This window comes from Lactuca serriola, chromosome 5 (assembly GCF_051521515.1).
Source record: "Lactuca serriola cultivar US96UC23 chromosome 5, Lser_US96UC23_V15, whole genome shotgun sequence".
In the NCBI taxonomy this organism is placed as follows: Eukaryota; Viridiplantae; Streptophyta; class Magnoliopsida; order Asterales; family Asteraceae; genus Lactuca; species Lactuca serriola.
The window spans coordinates 357,529,152-357,537,916 of record NC_136412.1 but is presented as its reverse complement, the minus strand read 5'-3'; the positions used below and the strand labels follow the sequence as shown (position 1 = coordinate 357,537,916).

The 8,765-nt window shown below is 33.9% G+C and overlaps 1 long non-coding RNA gene and 1 other non-coding gene across 4 annotated transcripts; both read left to right on the top strand.

The window, feature by feature from the left end:
• Positions 1 to 513: 513 nt before the first annotated feature.
• LOC145055960 (small nucleolar RNA R71) lies at positions 514 to 620 on the top strand. The gene has a single exon (XR_013685503.1). It is a non-coding gene; the product is annotated as a small nucleolar RNA R71 (small nucleolar RNA).
• A 5,310-nt stretch (positions 621 to 5,930) lies between these two features.
• On the top strand, positions 5,931 to 8,435 carry LOC145055634 (uncharacterized). Of its 3 annotated transcripts, none has more exons than XR_013685259.1 (3): positions 5,937 to 6,311; positions 6,848 to 7,854; positions 8,207 to 8,435. It is a non-coding gene; the product is annotated as an uncharacterized LOC145055634 (long non-coding RNA). The 3 variants fall into 3 exon arrangements; XR_013685260.1 differs by having other exon boundaries at positions 8,204 to 8,435; XR_013685258.1 differs by lacking the exon at positions 6,848 to 7,854 and having other exon boundaries at positions 5,931 to 6,311.
• Positions 8,436 to 8,765: the final 330 nt, after the last annotated feature.

Sequence of the window (8,765 nt, the reverse complement as noted above, 5' to 3'; positions counted from 1 at the left end):
ATTTTTATAAATCATAAACAAAATCGGTCTTTTCTGGCCGTGAAAATGGGGATGTCACCTAGTTGCTCTTTTTGGTAAAAGCCTTGGCCAGTTTGCCTAAACCTTTCTTCTTTTTGCTTTTTGTATTCATCATAAGGCAACCATTCTTTCTTCGTCTTCCTCCAACCTTCATCGCTATCGTCTAAATGGCAATCTTTTATTAAATGTGGACCATTGCATCTTTCACAACCCACACAAATAGCATGTATGGATTGGCCCATCTTTGTCATTCTTCGGTCCATATGATTTAACATAACTAATACAATTGCAATGTCTTCAGAACTCACACTACCAATTCCCTTAACTCCATCATGTCGAGGGTTGTGATACTCACGTGAATGCTTAGAAAACTCTTCAATTAGCTCCTTGATTTCAGTTGGGTTTTTCTTCGTCAAAGATCCTTGAGAATCAAGGAGTTTTCTTGTCATCACATTTACCCCATCATAGAAGATTGATACTTCTTGTTGCACATGAAGATCATTTTGGGGGCAATTTTGAAGTAATCCCTTGTAACGCTCCCATGATTCATAAAGTGATTCACCCGGTTGTTGCTCAAAGTTATTTATTGCCTTCTTGAGTTTAGACACTTTTGACGGTGGGCAAAATTGCTCTAAGAATTGTACATACATTTGTGCCCAGGTAGTAATGGCACCTGGTGGAAGTGCCTTCAACCAATCCTTAGCAACTCCTTTAAAAGTTACTGGAAGTATTCTTAATAACACCGTCTTGCATGGAACATTTGGAATGTTAAAGTAATCGGTGATGTCATTAACTTCATCAAGGTGTTTGTAATCATCCTCGTGGTCTTTCCCGGAAAATGCAACGTCCATAAGTGTGGAAAGAATATGCCCATTAAGCTCGAATGTGGCGGTGGAAGGAATCGTGGGTTGCACTAAACTTAAATCAGTGTCCTATCAGATTCTATTCTTGTATGTTTCCATCGAAATATCGGAAATGTCCTCCATTTTTTCTTTTGGCTCATCTTTGGGTTCGCTCTCTTCTTTATCTAATTTGGGTTCAGACTCATATTCGGATTCTTGTGTATTAGTATTTTGCTCAAAGATTTCAACCTTGCTTTCGTTCTTCGAGGAATTGCTTGATTCAACTACGTTCTTCCCTTTCTTCTTACCAAAACCGATTTAAGTTCTTTGAATGGTGATTTCTTTGGTGGGTTGGTTTCTCCTACATTCTTATCCGTCTTTTTACGAAGGGCTGACTCTAAATCTTCAAGTGGTGGTATCAAAGGTGTGATGGATCCACGGGTCATGTACTACTACAAGAAAAACAAAAATAAAAACGTAAAAACGAACAAAAAGTAATTAAAAATTGCTGCTGAACGATTACCACAATGTGGTAATACTTACCACATCATGTTGAAGCAGAAAAACTAAACAGAAGCTAAAAAACGAAATAAAACGTAAAACAACCTAATTTACGTCGTGAACTTAAGGTTCACGTCGTGAGTTCAGTAATTCAAAAAAAAAAAACACTAATTCTAAAAATTAGCTTATTGCAGGTTTAACGACGCAAAAAGGGTCGATTAACCTAAAGCAATCAAATCTAAAACTAAATAGCTGTTCCCCGGCAACGGCGCCAAAAACTTGATGTGCGTAATATTGCTACGCATATTAGCTTTACCAACTATCTAACTAACTATTACGACGTAAGACAGTGGACCTTTTCGCAAATAATATAGCACAAACAGTCGGGTATCGAACACAGGGGAACATATTTAATTAACTAATTTAACTAGTAAAAATAAGCAAAAGTTTAATTGGTTTTTATCTGATTTTACAAGTTCAGATAAACTTAATCACTTAACTAAAAAATTTAATCAATTACTAAAAACACTTCCGTTTAGTTCGAACCACTTCTCCTCTATGGTTAGCTATTAATTATGGATTATTAATGTTGGTTATCAATTATTATTTTATTAGCAATTCAAGTCCAAATTTACTAATATTTTCACTAATTCATGTAAAACTATGTATGGTCATACACTAGCAAACACTAAATCATATATAAGATGTAGACAAGCTATGAAAGATTAATCCAAATAAACACAATTGTGGTCATAATTTATGTTCTCCAGCACAGCTAAATCAGTTACTTTAATTACTTATCTAAGATTGGGTCGATCCTAGCTCTAGCAATTTAATAGTCACTAAACTACTAGGTAACAAATTCATGCAATTTAATGTTCACTAAGCTACACAGAACCTGAATTCAAGCAATTAAAGCGTCAAATATTAACATACTAGGTAGAGATGATCAAACACAAGCTCATAACCAACAATTAAAATCCATAAATTAAATAACTAAACCATAGAGTTAAAGTTTCATCTAGCTAAACGGAAGCTACTAGATTCAGCTGCTCATGGTTGAAAATATGAACAAAAATCCAATTAAAATCGACATTATCAAAGTTTACCAAACTAGAATGTTGAATATATTCTTCTATTTCTTGATCTTCAGTTAGATCTCCTTTAAAGTATGTTTAAACTCGGTTTTCCTGATCAAATCTTCTCCAGAAATCTCTTTCCAAATCTTCTAAGCCTCCTCAAATCCTAAAAGTGAATATATATATATATATATATATATATATATATATATATATATATATATATAGTTTTGGGAATGTTCGATCTCCACGATGTGAACAAGGATTTCACGTCGTGATTTGAGATGAATCCTTATCGGGTAAGGACTCTGACTTTCCATGCACTTATCTTCTAGAACACTTAGTCCACGTCGTGTAAGTCATGGCCACGTCATGATTTGGGATTTTCGCAAGGATTTTTCTTCTTTTAATTCTTCAAATCTCCAAAGTTCCACTTGTTGTCAATTATAGTCCTTATTCTTCAAGATTGTTCATTTTGGCAGTGAAATTCAATTTAATCTCATAAGTATCATATATCTTTGCAAATAACCAAAATATTAATAAAAATGTATTAAAATATTGCCTAAAATGTGTATAAATATGGCAATATCAATTTGATCTTGTTAAGTACAGGGAAAAAGCTAGTCTTACTTCCGTTTTTTTAATAAATAGAATGCCTACTTGTGTTTTGAAAGGCTGGTCTCCATATGAACTTGTTTTTTAAAAAACCACCTATTTTTGAACATTTAAGAGTATTTGGTAGCTCGTGCTTTGCTACCAAACTTAATAATCAAGATAAATTTTCGGAAGGAGCTAAAAGTGTGTTTTATTGGTTACTCTTCTGAGAAAAAAGGCTACAAGTCGCTAAGTCTTGATAAACATTCTGTTTTTGTTTCTAGGGATGTGAAGTTTTATGAATTTGTCTTTCCTTTTAAGTTGAAGTCAATAACTATTGATGATTTGAGTGTTAACCACTAGATGGATGGTTCTAGAGCAACTGAGACTCTGAATGAAACCTCTTCTGATACTACACTTGTTGACAATCAGACTAGTGAGGCATATGTGCATTCATCTGGTGAGACTATGCCAGGTCCTTCAAATTTGACTGAGGAAAGTAGTCATTTAGATTCCTTGCCTTCTTTTGGACAGTCTTTTGGGGTTTCTAGGTCTAGAAGATAATCTCACATGCCTGTATTATTATATAGTTGAGGGTAGGCATAGTGTAACGTCATGATTTTTGCTCAATTTTTTTTCATTTATTCTAAAATCTTTTAACGGAAAATGCAATGAAAGACTGTAAACATTGTTTATTTCAAAAACATTTCAAACCACAATCTTACGTTCAATTCAAAACCAAAATATCAAAAGTATTCAATTGTAGCGGAAGCACAAGTATCAAAAATTAAATTACGTTTCCAAGTGGCATCTTTATTCTAAGGATAAACTACCCAAAAATGACCTGATCTCACCAAGCCAAGCTCCTAAGCTACCTGTGCCAATCATAAAGGCACAAAGCAAAGAAACAAGTGTCAGCAAATGCTTCGTGAGCCAATAGGAGTTTGTACACAATCAAAGGAAAACATACCATCCCCTAACGGTTCAATCATTTAAATTATAATCATATAAACAAAATTCACATATCAATCAATAATCATCTTTCACATAAAATTCAATCGTTCAATTTTGTATCATCCATTTGCATATCATTTATTTGTGTAACATCAATTGTATTTCATACATAATCATATCGTAATCGTATATCATCATATCAAAGAATGTATAATAATTGTATAAGGGTAGGTAGTCTCCTAGTAATACCTAACCCCAAAGGAAAAATTTGTTCGCTACTTGTGTGCCTGGCCAGTCAAATGCTTTAGGTGGTTTGCGACTCCCACCCGTCACACCGGCCCTAAGACTCTACTTTCGCTACTCCGACTATGCAATGTACAAGTACATTGCGGTTTTGTTTTGGTGTTGGTACAAGCGGTGGCATTCGTCTGCTACCTCCCAACACCTACGTGATGTTTGTACAAGCCTCGTTCGAATGGCTAACATCACTCCAGCCCACAAACACCGAAGTGTACGCGTACCATGTGTCGCACGAGCATCTAGAAAGACCAAGCAACTCGTAAATGACTTAAGCTCTTTTCCTAGAAGGTATTTTTCAACCAACCAGGCTCGAATGTATCCGGATAGGGTTTCATGCTAAGTGCTAGGTTCTACCCTTCCCTCTATGCATAACCTCGCATAATCGATCGTAACTCAAGTACAAGCATGCAATATTTGTATTATCATAATCAAGATTCATAACATTTATACTAAGAAGATACTCAACAAGGTCATAGTCAAATATCAAACATTTCATATAGCATATCATAGTTGCAATTAATCGTATCAAGTACCAAGATAGGCATATCAACCAAATTTACTAAGCATGCAAATGTCATAGAAGGCAAAACAATGACATATCTCATACTGCACATCAGTGACGGACCTATGTAAGGCATTTGGGGTCCCCGGCCACTGCTCAATTTCCGGCACGCAGTGTAAATTTTTTTTTTCTATTAGGTGCACCCGCTTGAAGTACGAGGGACACCCCTACTAAAACAGTCTGCGTCCGCCACTGCTACACATATAGGCATAATATCAACAATTAATAATATTCTAATTTGACTAATCGAGCCGTTTTTGGAAAGTAGTTTTCGACTATGTACATAGTTTATGAAAAATCTATTGACTCACCTTATCTTTTTCGATATATATATATATATATATATATATATATATATATATATATATATATATATATATATATATATATATATAAGGTTAGGTTATTTTGTTTTCACTATCTATTGTGTGCATGTATAACTGATTCTGGACCAATTATTTTAGTTATTTTAAGAAAGTAATTAATGCATATTACATGTTGAAGATATAATAGGTATTAATTACATCTTCAACATTTAATAAACATTAATTATTTTCTTAAAATAACTAAAATGATTGGTCCAGAATCAATCATACATGCACACAATAGATAGTGAAAACATTTGAACCTCTCTCTCTCTCTCTCTCTCTCTCTCTCTCTCTCTATATATATATATATATATATATATATATATATATATATATATATATATATATATATATATATGGTTGTCCTAGCCGTCACCTCGTAATCTCGTTATGTCGTCAAGAACCTAAACATATATAGTATATGTAAATATACTCATATTTCCATTTTATTAGTTTATATAACTAATATAGAAAAACAAACGCAATATCCGTTTAATAACATTTTCATATTGTTAATCCCATTTATAATTTTACTACAATTTCCAATCTAGTTAGAATTTTCTAATCGTATACCACTTATATTTTTTTTGCTTTTAATTAATAATATTGACTTGTATGGTGTTTAATCGCTACCACATGTAGGAAATAAATTAAAGGAATAATTATAATGTCGTGGTCTAGAATTTAATGGTTCCAACTCACTTGTTAACTAAAAAGGTCCATATTAACCAGGTTCGTTTATCCACCACAAACGAGAGTCAATCATGGCCAAATTTGAGGTGTGTTATGCAATCCACACACAACCGATTTGTTGTTATTTCTTTTTTTCTTATGTTGCGTGTTTGGGAGGAATTGGGAAATCGGGCAGCAGACTCAAGCATTAAAACGGTTTCATGTGAATGAGTTCCAGGAGCACATAGTGCTACACTTCTAACCTTAAGCACATATGCGCTCCAATTTTTTTACCCGTAAATTTCTTCTCTTCGAGGATTTGGAGCAGCGAGTTCGCAACAGGTGCCAATAATAGGGAAGGACAGAAGGGCTACATGTAGTATTTTAGCAACGAGCAGGGGCGTATGTATGAAGGGGATAGGTAAGTCTTAGGAACTATCTAAATTCTCAATTTCATTTTCAATATGTATAGTAGAAAAATTAGAAATTATCTTAGAAAAAAATAGAGGATTTACCTTGAATTTGTTTTAGAGATATCTTAAAAAATTATTTTAAAAAGAGAAAAATATAAATTATTAGGGACAATTTGTTATTTTTAATTATGAAATTGATAACAAAAAGTTAACCACTCTTATTCAACATTCTCAAAATATCAATAAATAAATAAATTGCTCTAATAAAAAAAAGAAGCCATATGCCAAAGACTGTCATTTTCCGTTCGCCACTTTATCAATGGACTAATAATCAACTAGTTTTTCGTTAAATCGTACGACAGTTATATTTCAATCGGTTTTTAAAATTTTTTATCGGTGGCACGTGATCGGTTTTAATCGATTGAACCAATTGGTCCAGTTTTTTTAAGGTACACGATCCGACCCGACCCAACCCCCAAAAGTGTTGTTGAATTTTTTTTATTAGCTCCACTTAATTTGGAAACCATGTGATTTTTTGTTCTAGATTCACCACTGGCAGCGAGATATAAGTCATGGATGAACAGGAAACATGGGAGGTTTGGGGATCAAGAACTTACTAGTCGACGTCTCGTTTTTTTTTTTGTTCCGATCAGTAACTTTCTTCCCGCTCCCTCTCGTTTCCTTCCAGTCGCAGATGTAGCAAAACTTGAGATCGTGATCGGTTTGCAGGAGTAGGTCGCTGGAAAATGTAACCCTTGTCAGAACATGCACAAACCCACAGTTTCTCTCTGTTCACTCTCGCAATTGCCGCAACTCGACAAAGTGATTGTGCAGTTTAACCCACAGCACCCCAAACGAAACAAAACGGACAGAAGTGAAGGAAACGCACCTAATTAAGGTGGTGTTTGTTTTTTTAAAAATACATCTTCAGACCTCTTAGTGCTGCGCGGCGCAGCACACGCGCAACACTTTTAAGTTCGCAGCAGTTTGTTTTCTAAAAGACTTCGGGCTCCAAAACCTCTTCCTGTCCTCTTCCCCACACAACATTGGGCTTGGCTCTTCTCACCTCTTCTAACCTAATAAACAAAAAAAACGCCCTAAACAAACAAACAAACAAAAAAAAAAAAAAAAAAAAAAAAAAAAAAAAAAAAAACAGGGAAGATCGCTCTAGCCGTTCTCCTTCTTCGTTCGTTCTCCTTCTTCATTCTCAGCTTTCTCTCGTCAATCGCCGACTCCAGCCGCTCGTCGGTCGCCGCTGCCTCTCGCCGGTCGCCACTGCTGCTGCCCGGTGCTCGTTCTTTGCTGTCATCGTCAACATCGACAAGTTAGGTTTTTTTTTCTGATTTCTTATTTTAGTACCGATTTTATGCTGTGTAGTACCAAATTTCTGCTTTGAGTACCAATATTGTTGCTGAGATGTAAAGAATTTTTACCTAATCTCCCCAAATAACAGAACCCATATTTTATTTCACTTCTTCACCTCTTGAAGCACCGAACCATGGAGCTCCTAAAAATATTCATGGCATTGGCTTTGAGTTCGACCTAATTATTGTAAGTTTATGTTGATTTGATGCATGTCAATGAAAAATCTGATTTTTGTTATTTTGATTTGCTTCCAACCATGTATATGTTTCCTTTCTTCTCTGAATTGGATGTCTAAAGAGTGGATGGATAGTATACATCTGGTGGTAGTAATTTAAGAAGAACAAGTTGTGCACTACAGGTGCTCGATGAAATGTTTGAGAGAATATTGAAGTTTAATTTAATTACATATCGTTTGGTCTTGCACATTTCTAGTAACAAATGCAAATGGTCAAATGGTATATGCTTGTAATTAGAAATATGCTAGTAAAAATGTGATGTATTTATACTCTTTGTAATCATAATTGTATTTGTGAAGCAGGTGAAGCAAAGGCAAAAAGGAGCCAAAAGAATGTTGCTCCAAGTGTTTAATCAAGTTTTTGTGAAGGAGCTCCAAATCAAGAGCAGTTTGAAGCAGTTCATAAAGATGTTATTTAGCTAAAACAATGTAATTTTAATGTTAATTCATTTAATTTGTAAATAGTATTGAATGTTCTTATAAAAAATGTAATGAATTTTATTTTAATATTGTAAGACTAAATTTTTTTTTTTTTTTTTTTTTTTTTTTTTTGAAAAACTACTTTAAATTTTGTAAAAATAATTTATTTCAATTTCAATTTACTGCAGCAGTCTGCAGAGGTTAAAAAACAAACAAACTTCTTATTACAGACTGCAGCCGTTTGATCCACCTCTTCTACTGTAGAGGATTACAGAGATGGTCTGCAGACTTCTTGAACCTGAGTCCCTGTTCTTTGATACTTATTTAAATTCTTTGATACTTATTTAAATAATAGCCCCAACCATATTTAATATATTAATATGATTTTTTTTTCTTTTATAATCGTTTAATTTGACTTTTTCATAGAAAATAAACACTCTTT